Source organism: Emydura macquarii, unplaced genomic scaffold (assembly GCF_026122565.2).
Source record: "Emydura macquarii macquarii isolate MOO-44397 ecotype Brisbane River unplaced genomic scaffold, CSIRO-AGI_Emac_v2 contig_2321, whole genome shotgun sequence".
Lineage (NCBI taxonomy): Eukaryota > Metazoa > Chordata > Testudines > Chelidae > Emydura > Emydura macquarii.
In genome coordinates, this window is record NW_027132458.1 from 3,123,417 (window position 1) to 3,150,973 (window position 27,557).

General features: G+C 38.9%; 1 protein-coding gene and 1 long non-coding RNA gene across 18 annotated transcripts in view; one reads left to right on the forward strand and one right to left on the reverse strand.

Annotated features, from left to right (window-relative positions):
- The window catches only part of ARPP21 (cAMP regulated phosphoprotein 21), a 245,378-nt gene that overhangs the window by 53,726 nt on the left and 164,095 nt on the right, over positions 1-27,557 (forward strand). For 4 of the 17 annotated variants that reach the window (XR_010922124.1, XR_010922125.1, XR_010922126.1 and 1 more), the window contains exon 1: positions 14,835-15,442. The exons of 1 other annotated variant lie outside the window; for it this stretch is intronic. The gene's annotated coding sequence lies outside the window, so the exon portion shown is untranslated. Of the gene's footprint in view, positions 1-14,833; positions 15,443-16,896; positions 17,431-20,749; positions 20,804-21,163; positions 21,994-27,557 lie in introns of those variants that run through there. 12 more of the 17 variants (XM_067560917.1, XM_067560918.1, XM_067560919.1 and 9 more) reach the window with 7 other exon arrangements.
- LOC137161527 (uncharacterized) lies at positions 8,786-10,155 on the reverse strand. The gene is made up of 2 exons (XR_010922109.1): positions 9,892-10,155; positions 8,786-9,489 (listed from the first exon to the last, which is right to left on the reverse strand). It is a non-coding gene; the product is annotated as an uncharacterized lncRNA (long non-coding RNA).

Here is a 27,557-nt window from a genome sequence, read left to right on the forward strand (position 1 = left end):
CAATGCAGATTTCCTCTCTCACTTTTGTAGTTTGATTGGAATATTGAGATCTCTTTACACTGTATATGTGACCCCAGGACCCTCTCAATGCCAATTGGCAGAGGCCCCCCAATACCGTAACTCACATCAGGCCTGACACACTCATTGCCCTAACACACTGCTGTCATTTTATATAATATAATATAATATAGCAGGGGGTTGGACTAGATGACCTCCTGAGATCCCTTCCAACTCTAATATTCTATGATTCTATATATAATATTATAATATCCCAAAGTGATCATGTAAGTAATCATATATAAACTGGTGACACAGTTGTCCCAAAAATCATTGCTTGATGTGTGTACGGGGTGTGTATAATGAGTTATAGATGTATGCTGAAATATCTTCTTAAAATGTGTTGGGAGGAGGGTGGCAGAGCATAAAGCCAGTCTTTCCTAGACAAAGGTATGTGTATTTATCTGTCTGACAGGCAGAGAACAATTAAAGTACATTTACATATAATGTAAACAAAGCCATCAAGCAAAACAGGTGGAGGAAAAGACTGTTTAACAAGCATGCTGGGGAACAGAATCTGCACCTCAGGAAGTAGGGTGACCAGATAGCAAATATGAAAAATCGGGATGGGGTAATAGTCACCTATATAAAGTATAGGTAATAGGCGCCTTTATAAGAAAAAGCCCCAAATATCAGGACTGTCCCTATAAAGTTGGGACATCTGGTCACCCTACCAAAAAGACAATGGACTTTGAGTAATATTAGAGGAGCAAAAAAGACATTTTAGTTATAATCACTTGGGACGTTAGGGGACAGCACCCTTTGAGTCTATGAAAGCTAGATCCTCTTAGCCTGAAAGGCAAGAGCTGCTGGAAACCTGATGCAAGTCAGAAACCTGCTTAGTCAAAGATTGTAACTTGCTAAAATTAAGTTCTAGTTACTAGAAAGCATGTTTTGTTTTGTTTGTAACCATACCTGTCTAGTCGATTCTTGCTTAGTATCACTTAGATTTGTGTACTTTATTAATAAACTCACTCTTCTTTTATTACAAAATCATCTCAGTGCTATGTATTAACAGTGGAAGAAGATCAGTCTTAAGCTGGTGTGTGCGCTGCTTCTTTGGAGGCAGTGAACTTAGCTTCTATGAGTGTGAGTCACAGGGACTGGACACTCCAGAGAAATGTCTCTGGGGAGCTCGAGATTTGGGATTCAAGGATTGCCATCTGCAAGGCCACGTTTGGACTGACAGAGTTGTGAGGGGTTTGCTGGCAAGGGAACTGACACACGGTTTAGCAGCGGCAAAGCTCACTTCTTGTGAGGCAGAGTGGTAACACAGTGGCTTACAGTTCTGGGTGTACTGAGCGAGACGTCACAGTATAACAGCAATATCAACTGCATGAACATGCTTCAGCTTATGATTCCCCATCAGCATCATTTACTTTGCACTTTAACATTCCACCTTCCTCCCACCCCATCCCTAAGGTTATAAACCAATTGCTATGTTTGTCATAAACATTTGGGAGACATACAGTAGTTTTGGCACTGACAGAGAACTTTATATAGATAGAAGGCCTCATGTGACCATACAATCCCTCTGAATCAGTGGGTTGCAGAGCCTTGTCGTTTTTGCACATGGGTACAAAATGGGGATCAGGTTGCCACATAAGTCTCCGTCATGTCTGTAAAGAACAGAGTCTCTGCCTCATTTTTAAATTATTTAATGCATTTTTTTCTTTCTCATAAATATTCTCACAGGGCTCACACATAATAGGAATAAAGCAATATCTCAGGACAAAAAATCCCTCCCATATTTTATTGCTTCAAACAAGTAGGATTTCATAACAAAAATTTAAATAATGCAATAAACCAAAATATTCTTGAAATTGAAATGGTACAAATGTAATGCTATATTTTAAACATGTAAACTTTGAAAAATCATTTTACTGTAGGTTATATTATTCGTACGCTGATCCTGCAGACTGTTGACTTAACCAGGAGTTTGGCCTGCATTAGGAAAGGCTCTTAAAATTGTACTTGCAAACTATCACACTACCTGCTACACCATGATTAATTTTCCTTCATGTGACATTACTATAAATAATAATCATCTCTAGCTGTTTTAATTTCTTTGTATAGGCGGGTTATATGGATTGGTTCAAGTGGGGTTTTTTTATTCTAAATTTTGTGTCCTATCCTTTGATCCAACCCTTTGTGTAAGTGTGATTAATAATAGTCAAGTACATTAAAAATGTTAAGGGACTCCATTGTATTTAGAATATTGTATGTGCAACTTTCTCTGAATGATATTGCAAAACATATAGGTAGTTCAGATCCTATGTAACTGCATGTACAACAGTTTCAATACCTTTTGATATTGTATTTTGAAAATATATTTTAAAGGTGTTTACCCTAAACATCAAGCATCTGCAAGCAACACAGAAGTTAGGGTCACCATCCAGTCTTCTTTGAACATCTTTGACTTGATCCTGCATCACTAAAGTTAAAGGGCATTTTTTCATTCACTTAAATGTGAACAGGTAGGTTCAGATTTCTAAAACTCTCTGATGGGAGTTTTGAGTGTGCATGTAAAGCCAGATCTGACCCTCAATGCAAGCCTGCCACAAAATATGTGCAAATTTTATGATGGTTGTTTAAGAATGTAAACATAGATGTCATGCAAATAGGATATTTCAGATATCAATTCCCCTGTAACCCACACTAAAAATAGATGGAAAACAACTGCAAGATGCACAGAGAACAGGTGACACTTGGGAAACCAGTTCAGAAGCACTGTATTTAACCATTTACCTGGAACAAAGATGCAGTAGCTAAGGCCAAATGCTAATTCTCAGTCACATAGGTTTAGCATCACCATTAGTACAGTACAGAAAAAGACACTTTCTTCCAACAGTTAAGAAAGGTCTATCGTTAGAATAAGCCAAGCAGCATCATCCCTAAAGTTAGTCTCTCTCTCTTTCTTCTTCACTCTAGATCTGCTGTCTAGAGCCATCCTCTGACTCTGGTGCCTAGCTTCTAGCTGTAGGTTTAAAGAAATAGTACAAGAATCTGTACACCTCTTGGTTCAGAATATATTTTCAATAGCACAAGGCAAGATAGGCAAAATGTAAAGTAACATAGGAGACAATAAGGGCCTGATTCTGATCTCTCAGGCTTTTTTTGTAAAACTGCTATAACTCCATTGACTTCAGTGGAGTGTCTTAATTTATACTAGAATAATTGAGATCAGAAAAAGATCTGGAGTGAGATCAGCCTTAATCATTTTAAGGCCTGATCTAATGCCCAGTGACGTCAATGGGAGTCTTTCCACTGATTCCAGTGGGCTTTGGATCAGGTCTTTAGGGAATATTTTAAAAACTTCACACTGTTGGGCCCAGTAACAGAATTCCCATGCTTAACTGGCTATTCCAAGCCAAAGCAGAGTGAGTATCATTAGACGTTCTTCATGGTTTCATACAGGATTTTGGGTGTGTACAATATATTTGCACTCTACTGGCCATTCAGGGAACTATTCTACTTCATGTGATCTGGGATTTTCATGGGTGTGGATTCTGCAGAAATTGGCTCCATATTTGCCCAGTTGATTGAGCAGTTGGAGTATGGGAGTTGGGCAAGCATATCAAAGGGCAGAATTTGGGAAAACAGGTGGCCTACAAAGCTCATTATCAAAACAAACCCAGATTCCATGTATGCAACATCAACACTGGGGATTAATGCAGAGCCAGTAGGTTGAAGGTTCAAGCAAATGATCCCTCTTCCTCCCCCAGTACATCACAATGCTCATTTCAGCTGAATTTTTCAGAGTTCATCCATGGTTATGCATTGAATTGTGCTGCCATGGCAGGATGGGCTTTTGTTCCATTTAGACCAATATATATAATTTGCACAGATAATGGCTCCTTGGGTAACAGGGCTGTTGGCTGAGGTCAGCCAGGCAAGCTTGCTATGGAATGGCATCAAAGACATCTTTGCACATGCTCTGTGGAACCTCCTCTGGTGTCAGTTTCGAGTTCCATCTATGTCAAATGGGATAGGAGTAGCCCTAGTCCAATTAGTCAGCCTTTCCTGTGATTGCCAGGAAATTTAAATTTGGCTGTTGGAATCAAATTCCCAATGGCAGTGCAGGCAATGAGACATGTACTGCTTATGCAGCTTGCAGCCCAAATCAGTGCTAAAACACAGAGTCCTAAATTGCTTTGGAACACTGTTCAGTGCTCCAAAATATCTTTCAGAGTCTTCTGGGCTCTGGTTTATTGTATTATCTTTGTCATTCTGAAGGGCAGTAATTTATATTTGTCATGACTACTCTTCATTTAGCTTGTAGCAATCTTGTCTTTTCTTTTAGCTGAGGAGAAGTCCAGTATTTTGAATAATTAAACCACATAAATAGTTCATCTTGGTGATGTGGCACACAACACTGAAACCTCTTATGTAAAATCCATGTGTTTTTACTTCTGCCGTCTAATGGGCCTGAACTAGTTTAAAAAAAAAAGTTGTCATGAAAAATTAAAGATGATTATAATAATAGACATTATTATCCTGTTTGCTACATGCCACTAATTTAGGGAGATTTAGATTTCTCCTGGGGAACTGCTTGATGTATATTTGTTTTCAATTAAATTTGCATATGTTGCTTTAAACTGAATTTTATCTATATATTTGCTTTTGCTGAGGGGAAAAAAATAAATGTATCATGTTCCCCCTTTATTACAACAAGAGCCGAAGATTATGGGCATTATAAAGAGGTGGTGAAGCTGGATCATTAATCATAAGCTTTTATGTAATGGGAAGCTAAAATTCATTAGCCTTATATCAGAGTGACTGCTGTGAGAGAGAGCATGTGGTGAGGGAGAGCCTTATAATTAAACAAGTATGTAAATAATAATGAAAGTTATTAGTGCCATTCAGTATGTAAGAATGTCATAGATGTAACTGGAGCATTAAAGTGAAATCCATGATGGCAAACATCAACACGACAAAAGAGTGAAAATGTGGTTATCTTTACTTTGACAGATTATGTCAGCTTCCTGGGGGAGGCCCAGATGGTGTACAGGAACTTGTTATGAACAGTGATATTTTAATATTTTCATTATATGATATTTGGGAATATAGTGCCACAAACACACAAGGAGGTTTTTGCAATTGTAAACCTAGAATGCCTAGCATAATACAGAGTTTACCACTGACTGACTTAAACAATAGATAGCAAAAGTTCTCGCACTGATGAAAGATTTGTTTTTGATGTTGTGATAACTGTGTAGCACAATGCAGCATGGTGTTATGAGGTTGTTAAGCTTCCTGTCTCTCTAGATATACCGTTTGAATGTTTCTTTCTTTAAAAAAAGAGGGGGAGGGAGAAAAAGAAGAAAATGATTTAACAATTATGCAGGAAATTATATGATGCTAAAATTGTACCATGTTCTGCTGTTTCAAAGGAGGGACTTTCTACAGTATTGTGCATTGCAAAGGCTGTAATTTTAGGGTGTGAAAAAATGTAGATTACAAAACAAAGACAAATTTAAATATGTCTACTGGATAAGGCAAAGTGAAACAAAAAGAAGGCAGCTGGAGAAAATTTGGGGGAATTAGGGATAAGGAAATGTATTATTTTAAGGATAGTGAATGATAAATAACTGTGCTTGGGAATAAAGTCTGAGGGTCTGACAGCACTGGAAACTAAGTATTTCTTTCTGTGGTTTAAGGTACAGTGTTCTGGTATTGTAATATGCCAGTGTCATTTGGTGTTATCCGATTTTTAGATTAGCAATTGTTCATTCTTTGTAGTAACTCCTGTGCTATAGACTAGCAGCCATGAAAGTCTGTTCCAAATGGTGGAAGAGAAGCCGTGTGGTATCAGTTCAACAATTCAATCAGACATATTTTGTATTAAATCATTTGGAACAGTCCATTTATAGTGAGGCCAATCAGACAGGAACTCTCCCTATGTTGACCGTAGGAGTGTGACTGTGACTGACACTAGTGTGCACTGGTAATGGACTGATATTTATTTCCTGGCCCATGTCACGTGAACTGGATCAAGGTTATAACAGTAGTCACTAGCCAGTGGGCTAAAGGAACCAATGGCCTGATCCAACCTGGCAGTTCTAATGTCCCTTGTCATGTGGTTCCATGAGTGGGATTTTAACCCACACCTCCTTGTAGAGACCAAACAATTCTCCTGTCACATCACAGGAATTGGGCTCCAATGGCCACATTTTTTTGCTAGAGTTTTATAGCTTTACCATCACTCTTGTGTGTCACGCCTTTATTATAAGGGTTAAAAAGAGTTCTTCACCGTTACATGGCAGGGGTTATAGCCACTGACTAGAGCTTGCTGCTATGCTTTGGGGTCGTGCCTGTGGCATGACAGACCTATGCAGGAGTAATGCTCACTATACTGTATTATGGGTCTATCTGCCTTTTTCAGTCAATCATTTATTGAAGATTAACAGAAGAAACTTGATAGTTCATAAACAGTAAAAGAAAGGCTATCAGATATCTGCACCCACTAGCAGCTTGTAAGGTGCTGGTACTGGAAGGCATGATGCAGCACAGTTCTTAATTCCAGGTTGCTTCAGATCTTTTGGCACGTTTTTGCCCTGTTTTGCACATAAAATATGAGATGGCCCTGAGGTGGCAACCACTTCATCTCTCATTGACTATGCAGGAAAATTATACATCAAAGAAGTGCATTAGCCTCTATAGTCTCTCCATGTGAAGAGTCTTCTAATTTTCTCCAGTGCAGAGTTCCTGACCTACATTTTAATTCGCCTATCTGTTACCTGCTGCTCCTCAAACTGACTAGGTTAATGGGGGTGGTGGTTTTATTTTTTTTATAGAGGTAGAAACTTCATTATTTTAACTTGGATGCAATTCGCTCCTTACAGGGGCCATGGATTCTTATATTGGCTCATGTGTAGTTTCTATAGCAGCCTCTCCTTTATTTTGCATCATCTGTGTTTAGCTGAAATATATTTATAATGATTTTTAAGCTCCCGGTTAATCTGTTATTGCTGTTGCAACAGTGTTTGACTAAATGGGATTCGGCATCCACAAGCAATACAGGCCCATCTTGAAGCTCTTTCTCAGTTTGTACTCTGTCCTTGCTCAGGCAAAATTCCCACTGACTTGAATAGAAGAGTTACCTAAGTAAGGGCAGACTAAAATGGAGAGCCCAATTGCCCATTTCCACATGTAACCCCCAATAAATGGGGCCTCAATAAGAAAAATTTTCTAAGAATCTGATTAAGGAAATGTACCCCCAATCATCAAGGAGGCATGTTTTCATACCCCTGTCCCCATGGAGTAGAGCCCAGGGCTAACCTCCAAGCCTCACAGATCTTGGAGAATCAGCAGGAGGACAGGACTACAAAGCAAAAACTCTATAACCATTTATTTCATCCAAATATTAAAGGGCAAGGGGAATTCCCCACATTTTTGGCCAGACGTCACCAGGCTTATGTTTCAGCTTTGGGTCTCTAGTGCTTCTCAATGGACCTATCACCAGGCTTCCTCAGCTGGTGGTAGGCCCCAGAATTCCACTACAGAAGTATTCACATTGCAGTGGGATGGAGTGGGCCATGGGGAAGTAATACAGCCAGTTAACTGAGCTACTCTGTCTAGGATGCTCCCCAGCAAGAATTGCTGTGATGGATCAAGCCTTGTGCATGGAAAGATTGCAGAGGGAAGAATGAAGTGATATCCATTGAAAGAATATAAACCAACATTTACAATAGCCTGATACTTTTGGGCATCATTGAAATGTTTGTAAAAACATGGGGCAACCAAAGGAGGTAGTGGATCTTTCAGTAACAAGTAATCTGACATCTTTATTGAAAAAATGTAGGGAATTCCCCTTGCCCTTTTGCATGGATGAAATAAATGGTTATAGAGATTTGCTTTGTAAGAACTACAACACCAAACTCCTATTGGCATCTATACAGACCCACCTCACAACAGTAGGCTCAGGCACTAAGAGAAGAAAAATGTTTGTGTAAACCACAAGCCTGATCCTGTCCTCCCTGAAATCAATGGGTACAGTCTAAGCCTGTGAAAATCCTAAGCAACCATTTTAGAGAAAATCAGATGTTTCTGTGGGTATAAGCTAGGAGGATAAGACACATGCGGGGGAAGTTTCAAAGGGGGTGATTCGGATGTGCAATGGTTAGTATGCTTTTGAATGCTTTTGGAGTTTGGGATAAGCTAGACAGTGCAGGTGTTGGCTCACAATGACAGGAAGAATAAGTAGGGAAGCCAGCTGCAGAGAACTTTACTCAGCATTCTTCTACCTATTAGAAATCACCACTCTGTGCAACTCACCAGTTAACTTTGCACTCATGTTGTTCTAAAGGATGGTGCCAGCCCACCTGAGAGCAGGATGTAAACAGAGTGTAGGCCTCAGCAGGGGAAGGCTCTTCCTAGTGCACTTAGCTCTGAACCAGCAATGTGCTTATGTAAGCAGCAAGGGTTCTACTAAGGCCACCTGGAAGACAGATAACTTTTTTGAGAACTTCAGCAGTTGTGTTGTTGCTCCCTCCATTCAAGTAATGCTACTCAGCCACATGTAGCAGCTGATGGCAAGAAGCAGTAAGGATGGGAGGGTTATGGTGGCAAGCCATTTATAATGCCTACTCAGAAAAAACAGAGTTAAAGCAATGACCAGGAAAAGTGGGTTTTATTTAGAAACTGCTGTCTGCTTCTGTGTGTGTTGTCATTAAAAAGGAGCAAGGGCAGGCAGAAGTGACTCTCTGTAACCAATGGGTGAAAGAAGGAGAGTAACAGGGTTCTCTCAGTTGCAATATGCAAATCAGTCAACATGGAGAGCCTATTAGTATGGGGATTATTGACCTCTAATCTTACCCTATTGTGCTTAGTATAGCTGGTGTCACATCAATAAAGCAGAGAAGCTCAGGCTCTTCCATAGCATACTAATAGACAATGTATTGGACTACAGATATCTGTCTGGACAGATGCAGGGTGAGTATATACAAGCAAAGATGCATCTGAACCTCGGCATAGTCCAGAATAAAGGACAGGACATCCCCATTCAGACCACCATGGGGAATGGGTAACTGAACAGTCTATCAGTGGAAAGCTAGGGAGCAAGACGATATCTCTCATGTAGTGATAGGCCCCTGTACACACCTGCCCACATGCCACAGTGTCTCAGTAAGGGCCCTGGCTTCCACCAAAGTGTATTATGGTCACTATGTAACGTTGCACTATTCTTCACTCAATAACTTTTTGTCTTCAGTCCACAAACACCATCTTTTATGTTGTAATTCTGTCATCATCACTGCCATGACTGGGTTATTTGTAGACTACAGGATTAATAAGTATTCCTTTCTTCAGACATTCTTCTCTATCATGATTTCACAGATACAACCACTGAGCCATCTGCTCCCCCTAGAAAGGGAACTCAGCCATTAGACTCCTTTAGTCAAGGCTTCTTTTCTTCTTGAGCAGTTCATGTGCCTACAGAGGAGGAGGAGAATACAGTCTTGCTTCCAGTAGCCCACCCGCCACTGCTATGGAGCACACTCTTTGCAAACTGGATCCACCAAAGCTAGTCCTGCATTCAGTTTCTCTACAGATCAGCCATCCATTCCATAATCTGGATGAAGCGTCCCAGGGAGGAATTTCTTCTGAACACCACTCTGGACTCACTGCTGCAGTAAAGTCTTTCCTTACTGCTCCCCAGGGCAACTCAAGAGATGGGTGCCAATGATGTTGCTCATGGTCCTCTAGTATGTTAAGGACTATGGGTAACCTTGACAGGGATGGAGAGGGTGTGACTTCCTATATGGGTCTCTTGAACTCATTATTTAAGTGCATGATAGTTTCTAGGGTGAATCTGTACTGCTGGATTAACTGTACCTCCATAAAGCCTCCTTAGATCATAGATCCTGTTGAAAGATATTGGCATATCCACAGCCTCTGAGAAAGGGCAAACCTTCACTCCCTTTTCTGGCTTGACAAGAGATGACTGTAACAGGGCCACATGTTGTGTAGCCCCTGCACTGCACTGGAAGTCCCAAAAGAATCAACTCCCCTCTATTCCCTGTCTCTCTCTGTCTCTTCCCCATCTCTGTCCTAGTCCCTTTTAGTCACAATCCCTCTATCCCTACTTCTGACCCTAATCTAGCTACTACCCAGGCAGCCCCCTCTCCCTCCCCCATTCTCTGACTTTTATATTCATGCACACCTGCATGTTTGTTTTTATAAAATCAGTTGAAGTGGGCTTCCCAGGTGTACAGAGTCCAGAGCAACCAATGAGTGACTGGTGCCTGAATTGCTTAATCTGCACCTGCTGATTAGTTCTGTCTCTAACATGACTAAAAGTCAGAAAGCAGCTGGCTGAGCACTTTGTGGGGCTTCTGAGCACTTTTGAAAATTCTGAGTGAGCAGCCAGTCCCACATCTACCCCCTCCAGCCCTAGAATGCTCAGGTGACTTGAATGCAAACTACTGATCTGCTCAGAAAATCTCCAGAGCCTCCAAATAATACAGCAAGCCCCATTTGCAGCACACAATTGGTCATTTGCACCTGTGCAAACTTTTGAAAATGTTAATGCTAAAACTCAAATTTCTACTGATTCCTTTAAGAGCTACAGCTGAATGGAGACTGTAGCTTTGGGCTCCGAGATGGATCAGAAGGCAATATCCTGTGGAATATTGGCACATGCTTTGAAAGATAGGCATTACTCTCTGGATTTCATAAAAAAAAAACATGTTTTTGGGAGATATAGATTTGGTACATCAACCATTTGGGATCTCAGAGAGAAACTTAAAGGGGATTTAGAATGTCAAACACAAAGAAATGATGCTTTGCTTTCAGTGGTGAAAAAAAATCTTCCTTAGCATTTTTAGCAACAGATTATTTTCAAAAAAGGAAGTTCATTGATGTTCCTCCAAGGAGAACTAGTCAATAGAGAGTAGGGGTCTGATCCTACTCCTAGTGAAGTCCGTAACAAAACTCTGACTGACTTCAATGAGGGCAGGATTAGAATTTAGTTTTCCTTTACATTCTCATATGTGTCTGTCTGTGCCTGAATGAGTTTGCTAATTTTACATTAGCCATGAGGGTGCTACTGACTGAACCTAGAATAAATATTTCAGTTCTACCTGAAATGTATTTAAAAGCAGAACAGTATTTGACTATCTTTATGTGCTTCAAATTTTCATTTTAAATAGGACTATGACATTTCTAACTCCAGTCTACATAAGGCATATTTGGTACAGCATTTAAGACATCAAAACTGAAAAACAGTTGTTTTTTAAAAAATAAAACCTAACATTTTTCAGAATATAATGTTAAAATGATCCAGTTATTTACACTGTAGTATCCAAACCACCATTTGCAATGAGTAGTTTGCATATTACTAGCTTTCACTGCAAAATGATTAAAGCCTGAGGAAATGCGCATCCAGTAATGCAAGCTCATAATATTACATTAAAAATGACTATATGAAATAATAGCACAGTGGTTCAGGGAGTACAGATGTGAATCTCTGGGCATGCACATACATACATAATGAGCTTCTGTTCTCATTTATGCTTTGGAAACCAAACAACTTTCCTAGATTTATAAACATAAATGTGTATTACACACAAAGCACAAGTGTAATGACTTGCACACTCCGTTTGAAAATATCAGGCCAAATACCATGCATGGTCCTTACTCAAGCCAAAACTTCCACTGTTGTCAGTGTGTGTGTGGAAGGACTGCAGGATCTGGCCTATTTAGGCCCCAATTCTCCAAGCTGGTCAGCCTGTAAAGAGCAGTTTGCAGGATTAGAGCCTCAAGTGTGCACTCCAGGCCAATTGACATGCTTAATCTTAAAGTTCCAGTGGAGATTTTATGCCTAGATACCATTTTTTAAATATTCCTGAGTCCAGATTATGCAACAGATAGCAATGGGCACTACAGAGTTCTGAAAAGTTTGTCTTGAGTACTACGTGCCAGATTCTGTCCTGGTTACAGACACAACTCCTGATTTATGTGAGGGAACTTGTCCCTGTGTGTGTTACGAGTCAGCACAGGGAGCAGCAGAGTAGGGTCCAGATGTCACTCTTCTCAGAAATAGCTAACGATTTTTTTTTCTATGTGTGGGGAAGATCCTAAAGAGGGAAGGAAGGAAGATACATTGATTCAGGACTTTGAAAATGTCAGACATATGCCTGACTCTGAAAAGGTCTGAGGGGGCTTCTCAGAATGGGGGAGATACTCTCCCACTCTGCACGTGTGTTTGGCACCCGTCATCTTTGGTCTGAAGCTTGTCATACAGGGGCTAATGTGCATATCAGATTTTGTGTACAACTCATATTTTTTGGACTATTGCATTTAGATTGCTGGAGCTGGTATTTTTCCTTAGCATTTGATAAATAATATTTAACAATGGTAGAAAGTAATATGCAGTGTATATCAGCTCTCACAACAAACTGCCTCCAATAGATATTATCCTGCAGGGTTGGTTGGAAGAGACTGCCTATCCTGCAGTTTCACAGTTACACAGTCTGTACATAACAATCCTAGACGTTCATGTCCCCCATCAGAAGTCACCTATGTAACCTGTGGAGGTGTAGTTGCTCTTCTGCTGTTTTGCGTATTCATTGTGTATAATAATTGAGTCTGGAAACGCCATCCAACTATGTTTGCTTGCTCTCTTGCTTCTCTGGATCAACTGAGAAGTCAGTGAAGACCCACTCAGTCGATCCAGAAATCGACGTATTAAGACCACCTTCTCAAGTGGCGTAGCGCCGCATCGAGGCACAGTGCAGTGAAGATGGCGTGCAGAAGCAGAGAAGTGGACGGGCGTTATGCAAGTTTTTTGCGTAGCTCGCGTAACTCCGGTCGATTGCCGCCAAATCTCCGAGGTAAGTGTAGACAAGCCCTCATTGTGCAGAATCAGGCCCTCTGTATTTACGTGCAAGGTCATATTAGCTCTAATAGACACTTGGGAGAGTAATACTTGGTCTATTGTAAGGCAGAGTAAACATTTGAAAAGTAAAGTCAAAGGGACTGACGATTGTGTTTTATATATATAATTTAAAAGCTCACTACCCCAGCATGAAAAAAATTCTTTGCATTGTATTGAGGAACTACTCACCCTAGTGAGGATTGTTTATAACCTTTTCTAAGCTCTTTTTTTGCTTGAACTATGAGTTATATTTCATAGCGCAAGGATACTTTAAATAATGAAATTTAAAATGGAAGGAGCCATACGTTGATAGGAATAAGCTACATCAGGAGGTGCGTTAGTACAGTAGGCTTTTGGTGCACTTGGCTGAATGCTTCTGATCACTTAAGGCATGCACCAACAGTCCACTAATGTACACCCTGTTGTGGCTCATTGCTTGCTATACTCTGACAGTCTGATTCTATTCAGCAGTCCATTTAAAAGCAAGTGTTGACTTCCAAGGGGGGAGAGATTCCAAGGTCTTCAGGATACTACTTTGTAAAGCAAATATTTCGCTCTTCTGTGTAGTTGTCTTCACTTGCCTTGTAAATTAGTTCTCCGACATTTGTAAGCACAGAGAATTGTATCTCGTGACAAAGGTTTTTGTTTTAAGGTACATAACTAAGAGTGCATTTTAAAGCTATTCGATAGAAAAGCAATCTCTGTATGTGCAAATTAGATTATCTGTATTACTCTAGACAAAAGTGCTCAGCATATTTCATACTAGTTTGTTATATGCTTATCTCCTGTTTATTTTTCATTTACAGGATTACTAATTACAGCTACTACTAAAAGCTTCTGTCTCCTTTCAGATTATTGTAATATGGGGCATTGTACTATATACGTGATTATTCACAGAGCATGCTTTTCCAGCAGCTGAATTGCTGGATCTGCTCTAAATGATCTATGGCCATTACAGCTGGGATTGTAGAGCTATAATTTTGCTGCATATTAATAACCACCTAGCAAAGAGGTAAAGGCCCTCTTCTCTGCGGGGGGCAGAATGAAGGGCTGGCTGCATTCAACCGGGCAAAGCCGGGCTGGAATTTTCAAAGGGGTGACGATGTTGTGTGTGTGTGTGTCTGTCTCTTTCTCTCTGCTTTATTGCATGCAGCCAAACTCTTAAAGTCGGAGGAGCAGATGAGAAACTAGCTGCATGCAGCCCTGCAGAGGTGGGGGAGGGAGGAAAAGAGGGAGAGCATGTGCCCCCTTTTCCGAGGCTCATCTACTCCCACCCTGCAACCTGCGGCAGCGTCCCCCCGCTGATCAGCTCAGAGGCTGTCACATTTCACGGAGCAGCAACAACACTAATAACAATTAATCCTCCTCTTCCTCCCCAAACCTGCGCTCCACCATCTTCCAGCGGCCAGGGCCACTTCTTTAAAAAAAAAAAAAAATTGGGCTGGCGGGAGGGGAGAGGGAGGCAGCGCTGCCCAAGAAATTGCCAGAGATTAATGAGCCGTCTCCTTATTAGTCCTGCTCGTGGGCTTGGGCTTGGGCAGGGCTGGGGGCAGCGTGAATGGACCATGGCACAACGGGCAGGAGCCACACACGGCTCGGGCAGCGCCTCTCCCTCTCCGCGGCGTAGGGACTGGCGGGGGGGCGAGCCGGCCAATGGCAGCGCGGCGGCGGCGGAGTCGCTGGCAGCTGCTCGGCGGCGGCGGCCGGGGTGGAGGCAGCATGGGCCGGGGCAGCGCGCAGGGGCTGCTGAGAGCGCGGGGCGGGGCGGGGCGGGGATGAAGCCGGCGAGAGCAAAAAAAAAAAAAAAACACACACACACACACACACACCACCCCACACACGCGCTGCTGCGGCGGCGGCAGCTTCGGCTCCCGGGCGCCGCGCACCGCACGCTGCGTGGGCGGGGAGAGGGAGAAAGAGAGGGAGCCTCGCAGGCGGGCAGCGCAGACGGCGGGCGAGGCGGAGGAGGGAGAGGGGACGGACCGACCGACCGACCGAGACAAGACAAGACAGGGCGAGGACAGCCCGCGATAAGAGCGAGAGTCAGGGCTAGAGCGGGCGGACAGACAGGCAGACAGACAGACAGCGCGAGCGCGCGCGAGAAGCAGACGGAGAGGGATTCACACAGGGAAGGCGAGGCAGCGCGAGAGAGACACAGGAGGGACAGAGGGCTACATAAGGGGCGGAGAGGGGGGACAGACAGACAGAGCCAGCGGAGCGCAGGAGCCAGCTCGGCGGCGGCTCAGAGCGACGCGCGGTCACAGGGAGAAGTAGCAGCTGTCAGTCTCCTCCGAGGAGCACAGGGGGGCGAGGAGGAGGAGGAGGAGGAGGCAGAGAGACCATGTCTTTCAGGAAGGCAGCCACTTTACTGTAACAGCACCAGAGCTGCAGCAAACATAAACAAACACACCAAAAAAAAAAAAAACAAAAAACAAAAAACAAAAGCAAACAAAAACAAAAAAACCCACACCTTCAAGAAGCTGGGGGCAGATCCCGGTTGCAGGCAAGGTAAATCCAAAGATCTGTGGACATCCGTGTGCTGTGTGTTCTTTGTTGTTCCGATGTTGTCTTCCCACCCCCCGGCATGTGTTTTCTGTCATTTTGTTGAAATCATCCTCACCCTCCCCTCCCCCCAATTTTTTAATTCTTGGGGTCAGCGTGGTTTAAGTATTTGAGACTGAGGAGCAGAGAAATAGGAGCTGGGCATAGAACAAAGGTTTGTGTTTATTACATACAATGTGCAATTATCTGTGCTAACTTCCAGGCTCCTCCTTTTAAGATGTGATCTTTACAACAAAATTAGATTCATATTTTAGTGGAAGAGGGGCTATTGGTTCTGAAATCACTAGACTGATAATTGGGTACTGCATAGTAGCACTGTAGTATTTAGGTTTTTATAAAATATGGCTTTGCCACTAAAAAGACTGTTTTCATTTATATCTTTATATTGTATGTAGTGTTGTACCTGGTGTAGAGTTCACAGGGAAAGATAAGGACAGATGTTTAGAAAGTTTTCCTGGTGAGGTCTGACACATTGCTGATAGCTAAATATAAAGTGGATGCTATATGCAGTGTTATTATTCAGACCATAAATGTTTCATTCGCTTTGCACAGTAAATAACAGATGGCAGATAATTTAAGATTACCTTAAGACGAGGGGGGGGGGGGCAAGGAGAGGAAATACAAATGTGGTGATATCAAGGTGATGATAGGTGCTGTAGGATCTTCCAGGAGCATTGTTTTATGGTAGGGCATTTTGGGTAATGGTAATTCTGTCTAATTTTAGTCAGTTACAAATAATTTGCCTAAGTCTGCTTTTCAGAATTTGAATTAAACTTTATGGAGAAATTTCAAATAGGTATTTTAATAAGAAATACCGAAAGGCGTAGTCATTCTAACAGCCTTTTAGTAATCAGAGCTTTAAAAACACTTACCCATTGAAAACTAATGACAAAATTGGAATGACTTTGCTTTTTCTTTGCTAGAAGAAAATATATGGGGTGGTTTGATACTTAAGTATGCCTACTGGGTAGTCATTTTGTTTGGCAAAAGATGTACCATGTGCTTTGTTAGCATCATTATTTTGTAATATGTGATCATGAAAGAGAATAATAGGCTGGAAGCCATAAGTTTAATGTTAAAAATTCAGTTGTTTACCATGTTCATAAATAGTGAATGTTACTGTGCTACTGCTGTTTATTAAAATTTTGCATATTTGAATGTGTGTCGTTTCAACTGCATTGTTTATAGATATAAACAAGGCATGTACTCATTCTGTGCACCCATTCTTGTACAACTTAATGTTGTTGTTGTTGTTATTTATTTTACTTACTATTTCAACTACCTGGAATATCCCCACACTTGGGGTTCATTTTCTATAGTGAGTCCGTTCCCCAGGTGTGTACACTGCTTTTTTTATTTTATTTTAAATACATCCCACTGTTACGGTAACATTATGATAGTCCTGTAAACATATTGCGTTATGAAACCAAATGAGTAGGTATCAACACAGTAGGTGGTTTGATTTGCCACTGTGATGCTTCTGACCATTGTGCTTGACTAGATGTACGAATCAATAAATATGTCCCTTCAAAATCGACTCTACAAATTTTAGTCAAATACAAAGAATTCAAGGTGTCGAGGAGGGGAGGGGAAATATTGTTGAACTGGCCTTCAACTTTTCAGTCATTTAATTTAACTGCACACTAATTTTTGTTTTAACAGTCTTCATCATGGATCGAGGCAAGTTTGTGTGCACAATTAGGCTTGCAAATTACTAATCTCACCTTGACTTTGCCTCTCAGTTCCCAACTGAGCATGGTTACCTTGAGAACGGTGGCATTAGCACTGTCAGAGCATGCTCCGCTTGGGAGTTCGGGTGTGTTCTATTTTTAATGCTATTTAATGAAGAAGCTTCTCACTCTGCAATGAAGGAAGCATAATGGAAGAGCAGAGAAATGATTGGTTATGGATACTGAAAAAGGAAAATTGCAAAGGTAAAAGCAGACAATGATATATGGTGATTATTATTCAAATCCCTTCAATATATTTATATTAGCCTAAGATAAATGAAAATTCAGTTATAACAAAAGGCTGATTGAGTCAGTGTTTTAAATAAACCTTTCTTTTTTGAGTTTAAGAAGAATTTTTAAAAATAAAAAGTACCTTAAAAGTTGTAAAAGACGTAAACGGTGGATAGAAACTGTTGCTTTACAGAACTGTTGATAAATCTGTATATTTTGACATTATACAAATATATTATCCAGAGAAAACTATCCCATATTAATGCAGATGATTTCATGGTCAAATGTTTTATGATGAAATAATATTATTTGAAGAAATATTTTTTAAATGTACCTGTTTTCTTGTGAACTGAGTGCTAACTTTTGTTGTTTAAATGGTGTACATTTTATGTCTATAGCCATCTGAAGCAGAAGTTCCTGAGATTTTATGCCTTTCAGTACTTAAAAGTTGTCTCAGTGAATACCACATAGCAGTATTGCATGTGATATTTGTAGAAAGCAAACGGCTCTAAATCTCTAGTGATATATGTGTGGAAAAGAAAATACCTAAAGATTTATTACAGTAAATATCATTATGCAAGATGTGTCTAGATACTCTTTAAAAATGCTCTTCTTTGTACGGAAGTGCTCCATAAATCTGTAGCCAGAAAAATATTCATTGGCTATTTGCAGCAATTGATGCATCCCGCATCATATAAAGAGGCTTAGTCCTTGATTAAGATGTCAGATATAAAATAATTTTGTTCCCTCTCTACTGTCTCTACAGTATTGCAAAATATTGGTCTAAGTAATTTTCTAAGGGTCTAATCTTACAAACATTGGTGTTGCTTGTCCTTAATTCTGTGTGGTCCTGTTGATTGTCTTGGGGCTAAGCACACAAGTAAGGGCTACTCACTTGAGCAAAGGTTTGTAAAATCAGACCCTAGGAAAAGAAATGACATAGGCAATATAAAGAACAGAATGAAATTAATGAGGAAATTAACACAATTTTCACTGTAAGAAATAACACAAATATAGTACAAAAGTGGCTTTGAAACTTTGACCCAAGCAGAGTAATGAGACACCCCAAACTACTGGCCAAATCATGCTCACTTTAACTATGCAAGTTATCCCAAGGAGATCTCTGGGACTACTTGCATGAGTAGGATTAGCAGAAGTTGGCCTAATAAAACACTAATACAGAATAGTGAAAAAAGAAAGCTAAAAGGATGTAAGAAGTTTTAAATGACAATACATTCTTGGTTTCCACCCAGTTAAAGTGTAGTGTGTTTTAATCAAGAATTTTAGCTTAGAATTATAAGTAAAAAGGAAACACTAATTCTAGAATCACTTTCTCACAGAATGCAAGCTTGAGTTCCATGCTTCCAATACATAGAAGGAATGCAGAATCTGGTCCAAAGGTTGTATCAGTGTCACAAATACTGGGACAGATCTTTAGCTGCTGTAAATTGGTGTAACTCCATCAACTTTATTAGAGCTATGTTGATTTGCACCAGCTCTGGGCTGCCATTTATAATGTACCAGATTCTATCAGCCAAGCTCACATTGAGTAGCAGCTTACTTCATGAGTAGCACCACAAATTTCAGTGGGATTAGTTGCAGAATAAGGAACTATATAGTGGTGAGCAAAGTTGGCGATATCTGGCACATAGAGAGGACTCACAAAATAATGGCTTGGTACAAAGCTTGTTGAAGATAATGGGAGTTTTTTTTTATCCCAATATCTTTATTTAGATGTAAAGAGAATTTGTAGCTCGAATGATCATTTAGAGGGAATGCTATGAATTTTCAAGTAATTTATTATTGACTAGTCAGTAGAAAAGTAATGTAACTGCAATACAATTGACTTGCAAATCTTCTTGTCCTTTTGCTCATTCATTTATTAGATGTGAAGTTTTGTTCTGTGCAGGTAGTAACTCAAGCAAGTGGGTCATTATTTTGCATCCTGAGGAATAAAACATATATTAAATAAAAAGTGTGAAGGATTGTGTAAATTCCAGTGGAAAGCGAGTGATTCTGAAGAAGTCCTCGAAAAACTAGATACAAACAAGCATATCTTTGTATATGGTAATGTGCACTTTTGTAGTATTTTCTATCCCAAAGAGTTTCACAAAGCTTAATTTAATTAAGTCTTATGCCATCCCTGTGATACAGGTAAGTATGACTTTCCCCCATTGTAAAGATGGGTAAACTGAGGCACAAAGCGATTAAACAACCTGTCCAAGCTTACACAGCTAGTTTGTGACACAGCCTGAAAAAGAACCTTGTCCCAACTCCCTTTTCTGTGCTTTAACTAACAGACAGTGTTTTCTGCCTTATTACTGTTGGTTTTTTAAAAAAGTTTTAATGCTTCTGATAGGCTGTCAATGTGGCTTTCAGAAATCATAGGTAAATATAAAACTACATTAAAAATCATGTTGTGAATATAGTAGTAAAATTTTAATTATGTATTTTGATTATTTTTTTTAAAATTGTGTCTAACTGGCAAACTAAGCAACTTTCACACAAGTACAGTAGAACCTCAGAGTTATGAAAATCAGAGTTACAATCTGACTGGTCAACCACACAGCTCATTTGGAACCAGGAGTATGCAATCAGGCATCACAGAGATGGAAAAAAACCCAAAAGCTAATACAGTACAGTACTGTATTAAACATATACTCCTAAAAAAAGAAGGAAAAGCCGTATTTTTCTTCTGCATAGTAAAGTTTCAAAGCTGTAGTTAAGTCAATGTTCAGTTGTAAACTTTTGAAAGAACACCCATAATATTTTGTTCAGAATTATGAACATTTCAGAGTTATGAATAACCTCCATTCCCGAGGTGTTCATAACTCTGAGGTTTTGCTGTAATCAACAGTCTGGATAATGGATTATTTTAGTTTTATTATGGATAGCACATATATATTCCCATTGGTACGCCATTGAAAGATATGAATTGGACAGTTGATAATTCCATGTTAAGAAATGTTTCTAGTAGGATACTTACTATAGGGCTGTACCACAAACTCCACTACGTTAGCGACATTATAATGATGACATAATTATGGTGTATGTATGTGTGTGCATGCTTTTCTAGAAAAATAAAAGACAGGTGACAATTCTGATACTGTTTTTTACTGGGACAGTGGATAACTTTTTTGTACATTATATTCTTGCAGAATTTGTACCAATTTGTCTATGGAAGCCCAAAATACTTAGGTATAACATTTCCATGCAGCTACTTATATTTGCTTGACTTGGGTTTCCTGTTTGAGTACCTCCAATTGTAGATTCCATGGATTAGAATGTATGGTGGATGTACACTACGTATATTTGTTAGTAATATTTTTCTGCATAAGGTTTCTCTGTAAGTATAATGTTTTCTATATCTTTCCTTAGCTTGATTTTTGTTTTGAATTTAAGAACACGCAAAACATCTACATTAATGTTTAATGTTTGCCATATCTACTCATAAAGCTAATGAAAAGAGACTGTGGCTGTGAGTAACACTCCTGCAGAAAAATTCCAGAGGGTCCTCATAAAATTGCCCTAACACAAGCTTTTTATTAATTAAATTGCAGTCTTATGTACCTACCTCTTCCTTTTTATGAACACAGTTTCCAGACTTTCCAGTAATCCTTCAGCAATAAATCCTTTAATTGGTTCTAGGAGAAAGATATTATGGAAAGCTGTCCCTTCTTAAAATTTGTTTATCATTTTTAATCATACTATGTAAATTACTTAAGATGTATCTAGATAGCTAAATAATTGATAAGCCAGTATCTAAAAACAAATTGTCATATCCTGTTGATTTATTTTAATTTCTACTCCTAAATTATCCTTTACTAAGAGAAAAGGCACTTTATGTGGGGAGACGGAGAACGCCGGAGTATATAAAATGAACAATACTTATTGATTTTAGAGGAGTCAGTTGAGGAAATTTTTAAGATTAAGTGATTAGTTACTATTGTGATAAGCATGGTAGAAATCTTAGCTACTGTGTTGTGTTTTTCTACTAAATTCTCAAGAAGCCAGAAAGTGTATTTTTTCTGTACAGTTATAATACAGTTTTAACTGAAACAAACACAAACACACACACACAAACGCAGCAATGTCTGGGAACAGATTTATGGTTTGGATAGCTACAGTTGTAAAGCGGTGGATTTCTGAGTAATTTGTAAGCAAGTGTAGGTTTCTAGATACAACTGTATACGTCTGTTCTCATGGCAAAATTTCATTGTGATCATTCACATACTGTATGTTAAACTGTGTGAGACGAAGAGAAAAGTAAAAAAATTTTTTTTGTAAGTGAAATACAAAGAGCTGCCCACAAAGAAACTGGCACATTTTTATTGTACTTGCAATGAATAAGACATCTGCTTCTGATCTTCTTTCTAGGCGGTGACTCAAATTTAAAAAAAAAAAAAAAAGAGAGAGAGAGAAAAGGCAAACCACCAAAAAACCCCAACCCTCCAAAAAAAAAAAAAAAAATCCTCCAGCATCTTAGTGCTTGTTGATATGTTTCCAGTTTCGTCTTAGGCAATATATCCACTGCAGGTACTGTATAAACATTTCATAAATATTAAAGCTGTATTAGCTTGGAAAAGTCCCCCAGATGGGTAAAAGCTACCTTTTTCTAAGCCAGAAGTCCTCAAGCTTGTGAGTCGAAGGAAGGCTTAACTGGGTAGTGGAAGAATGTCACTTAAATGTACTATTTTTGTTCCAGCTCACAAAGTTTTGCTGTCTTTGTCCTTTTGTTCTCACTGAATGCTAAAACACCCAAATCAAATATGTGCACATCCAGTTGCTTTCAGGCTTCTTTTTTATCCCAAACCTAATTGGCAAAAAGAAGTGATTTCACTGAATTTGTGAAGTCAGCTGAAATTAAGAGTTCTATATCAAATGTGACTCCTGTGATCAACAATGCACTTGTATATTTAATTTTCTGTGCATTGCAGTGTTTTATATTTTTTTGCCTTATGAATTGAACTCTTTGTTGTATTGAGCACAGTAGATATACTTAGAACATACCACAGATTTTGACTGTTATTTACAGCAGTTGTTTTCAACCTTTTTTTTCATTTGTGGACCCCTAAAAATTTTCAAATGGAGGTGCAGACCAATTTGGAAATCTTAGAGGTAGTCTTTGGACCCCTAGGGGTCACGAATCACAAAGTGAAAACCACTGTTCTGTGGTAATGACAACCTTTTACAGACCCCTTAGACATAATCTGCGGACTTCCAGGGATCCGTGGACCACAGGTTGAAAAGCACTGATTTACAGAATAAATCAGCATCACATTGTAACAGCCTTACTCAGGGTAAGTCTTTTTTTACTTTAATGGGACTTCTTGTGATGCAATGCCCTGTTTAGTGTCAGCCAGGGTGTCACAATCTGGCCCAAAGTAAAGAGAATGTGACAGGATTTTTCCAATGAATGAGATCATAGAGTGTGATATATATACACACACATATATATATAATAATTAGAGCCATGATGTCAACTTTATAAGCAATAGTCAAATTGCTTATGGTCAGATGAACCTTTTACTGTTTTGGGTTTGATAACTTTGTGTTGTTGAACTTTTTAAACAGTCTACTTTCAGTTGCACAAAAGTAAATACTGAAAATGTTGTGGCGCAAACTAATCTTTAAGGTTTTGAGGTCATTTTTGAGAATACAATTTAATTGTTTCTGTTTAAAATAATACTTTTTCATCTCTGAGTTGATATGCCACTTTTTAAATTTATTACGATAGGCATAACATTAAGAATAATTTGAACTAGCTTGTTTAATGTATTACAATACTTGTCATGGAGTCAGAAAAGTTTATGATGTCATAAAAGCTTTAAGAGAAACGCATCAAATAAACTGTTCACTTTTCACAGTAGGCCACCAATTTTAATGTGAACCCCGGAAGTGTCTCTGACAGTTTTATCACTTACAAATCATGCATTTCATAGAGTTTTAAAGGAAGGAGGTTTGACTTTCATGCTTTCAGTATGTGTTCTTTTCAGAAAAATTAAGACTTTCTTCAACTGATAGACAGTTTTTTTCTACATAGATCTATAAAGAAAGCATAATAGACAAATGTTTAAAAGGCATATTAAAGTACACCATTAGTATATATGATGTTATTTATCTGCTTCCTGTACAACATAAGATTGTAGATAATTGCAAATCCATTTCTGGATCTCGTATAATTATTACTGGGGAAGGAAATGTTTCCTTGCTGTAATGTATTGGACAAAAGATAGGTTAAAATAAATTAGTAAATTTATCATATTTGATGAAGGTATTATACATCAATATGTTTAGTTACTATGGTATAATAATCGGGTCTACATACGATAAATAACAGGAAAGATTATCTAGGACTACTATGGGGGCTGCAAATGGAACTAAAGAATCACGTTTAATACAACTGAAAAAGTAAATTAGCACTGATGTGTCAATGAAGATCTTGGATTACTTGACAAGAGGCACGGGGCATATTCTCTCCTTTATCTTTTCTATTCATATTGAGAGGTCCATATATTTGCGGTGACACTTACTCCTGCACAAAAGGCCAGGATGAGGTCTGTGCCTAATGTAAGGCTGACTACGTCTATATAAACTCTCCTCCTCTATGGCTTTCCAGTGCTAACAGAGAGGTTGGGAGCACATAGCAGGTTGTGCAACATAGCAATGCAACATTTTAGCCATTTTTAACTGTGCTGTCAGGGAAGGTGAGGGGGGGCCTGGATGGCAGTCATGTCTTTGTGACTGCACAGGTGTCCATAGTGTTTGAGCTCTAGTTCCCATAGATATTCCGTTTACTCACCTTTTAGTGGGCCTTGTCCACTACTGCATTGTTACCACTCGCACAGTTCAGGAGAAGGATGTGGCAGGCACATGCCTTTTTCAAAGTTGGTTGGTGGCTTTTTTTTTTTTTTTTTTTTTTTTTTGGCTATAATTGTTACTCCCCATGTATATGTATATAATACTTTTTTTCAGAAAGGGGAACAGAGATCGTAATTGGTACTCACTAATTATAAGTGCTCCTTTACATATCATTTCTTCAAGAATGTTATGGTCAAAAAGTCATAACTAACTTTATTCTCTATTATAATTAATGGGGGGATGAAAAGCCAAGATGCTTTGTATTTGGGCAACTTGTGTCCTTATCAATGTTGCAAGCTGCTATACAACTAAGTGCAATTAAACAATATCAATACTTACCAGAAAAAAAGATACATTGCAAAGTTTTTCTTCTTTTTTTGTGTTTTGCTGATTAAATAATATTCAGCAAAATTTGAAAAAATTTAACAAGTTCTGATCACCTAAGGAAAAATATAGCAAACATGTAATTCTTTAGCCTTGCCTTAAATAACACAATTGACTGGGCACTTCAAAATGTAATTGGTATATGTACAAAATTTTATAGTCAGAGAATATAGCTGCTGAGTATTTTATTAGAATATCAGATTAGAACAAGGAAAAATCAAATAGTAACTATGTATTTTTGATGCACAATGGTAGTCATGTTGCACTAAAATGTATTAGTTATTACATGCTTTACAGTAGCAGCTAGAAAATCTTGTGGTTGAGGCTCTATTATGCTAGGCACTGTAGAAACACATAAGACACAATCTCTGCTTCAAGGAGTCAACACAATATAAATGGACAAAACAGACAATGAATGGGAGGAAGGATATATGATTTTACCCCCATTTTACAAATGGGGAGCTGAAGCATAGGAAGTCTAAGTAATTTGCCCAGGGTCACATAGGAAGCATATGGCAGACCTGGGAATTGTCCCAGGTTTTCATGATTCTCACTCCAGTGGCTGAACCACAAGACCTTCCTTTTCTTTAAGGATCGCTGAAAAAATGTAGTAAGTTAAGTAACCAAGAAGATCACTGTAGCTGTATACTTAACATTTAAAAAAAATTATAAGTTAAAATCCTTCACTTACATCTTTCTGCCTACTTGTATGGAAGTAGAGACACAGGTCCTAGTCATTTCCACATCTAATAATCTGCCCCTTCATGCAGGTTTACTACCCTTAATTCAAGTGCTTTCTCCTTTGTAGATTGCGCCACTTGAAACAGCTTTCCCTTATCTCATCGACTCTAGCACTTTTCAAATATCTCAGAATTTATTTTTCCCTCTTTTGCTGATGCCTTTTAATTTTTTTCTCTGAAATTAGTGACATGCCTTATACTATAATGTATTCATCATACAATGAACTTACAATACAACATGCTGTCCTGAATTATTTAACTCTTTAAAGCACTTCGGGATGCAGTTTATTTTGAAGTATGCTATACTAAAAATTTCCACCATACTTCAAAGAGTGCAGGTTCTTAGATCCCCATGCTCTTCATGTTAGTTTTGTTGGATCTTTAGGAGAAAGATGATCTAGCCAAAAAAATGTGCATTTTCTCCAGACAAGTTAGTTCTGATACACTTTTGTCTGTAAAAAGGCAGTTTTTACAATTGAATTTTGAAGGAATAACTTATGCTTTGGAGCCTCTTCAAATGTGCAGCTAAAATTAGTCTGTTTAGCTTCCATTCATTTTTACACATCCTTCTGCTAAATCAGAGCTGTAAATCCAGATCCTGGAAATCAGTAAAATCATGTGGCCTTACAATGCCCTTGGAGGATTTTGTGTCCTGATGTCTCTGTCCATTAATGTAGGTTATCTTTTCATTCTTGATTTATAATATTTATGTCCCTTCATTTTACTCAGTTGCTCAAAGAACAAAGTATAATGGAAATGGCACAAAATTGTGAGAAGCTGTTACAGTATTTCTGTAATGTGGAAGGCATTTTACATGCTGCCTTTTTGGCTGTGGACTGCTAACTAAGGTGTGGCCATGATATGTTGCAATTGCTACAACAAAACATTAAATAGTAGTCATATGTGCTGTATTATTTTTGGACTGGGTGTAGTTTCTGACTTTATTTGTCACTTTCGTGTAATAAGAATTGGATTAAATTATTATATGGAGACTTATATTGTATTATATACACTATAAATGTTGGATAAATTTAGATCTTGAACCATCAGTTGAAGATTATGCATTCTTTACGTAATATTAATCATAGTTACTATGTGGACCTTGGTTATGTTTGTGTGGCGGGGGGAGGGGAGTTGACTATGAAGCTTGTTCAGGATTGCACAACCTTTGATACATGATAGATATCTACAGTTGAAGTAGAGATTCATGGGCATCAGTAAGCACCTACCACATTATAGAGAAGCATGTATTTAGAAACTCCATGTAGAGACAAGGATTCATTAAAGCTGAACAGCAATATCCAGTTGAAATTTTATGTGGAGATTTGCCATTATCTGCAAGTTAGGTATGCAGATCTTTGAAAGAGTGGAATTTGTTTATAGTGCCTAAGACTTAATCCTTCTTTAAATCAGGCTTTATTCTCCTACCCATTTTATTCATTTACTGTGGCTAAGATGTAGCAGGAGAACTCCTTGTTTTCAGCTGCCAATTTAACAATCTAATTTGATTATTCATTTTTCAATATTCTGGTCACTGAGTGCCTAGATCGCTGTGCATCCACTGTATTGTTTAATTCTCGCATGAAAATAACACAGACTAGTGACAAGAAGTAATAAATAAATGAAGGGAATTGTCTGCAGAGGTGAAATAGGCAAGGCATGGATGATTTCTATTGTGGTCTGATACCCAGGTTGGGAATGGTGCAGAATCTATTCAGTTAGCTCCAACATGGCATTGAACGGTACACTTCTCTGGCCAATTGAGGACTAAATTCTGCCTCCTTTACTCAAGAATCCTTTGTTTCAATGGGATCACTTACCAGTAAGGATCTTCTCATCACATGTAAAGGTGCCAGAATCTGCATTTGAGGATCAAAACACTGACAGAACTCTGAAAAGAATCCTGTGAAGTCCCTTGGCTAGACTGATAATTGAGACAAAAGGCCTTGTGAATATTTGTACGTGTTCGGGAGTCATACTTATGGCCTGGAAGAGGCTGGTGTGAGCTTTTCTTAAACAAAGCCAACCTGCATGCCCTAGAAAGGAAAATCTCCACTCTTATTAACAAAAATGCAAGTCTCCAGCTGTATTCCTTGCAAAGATAGACTTGAAAAT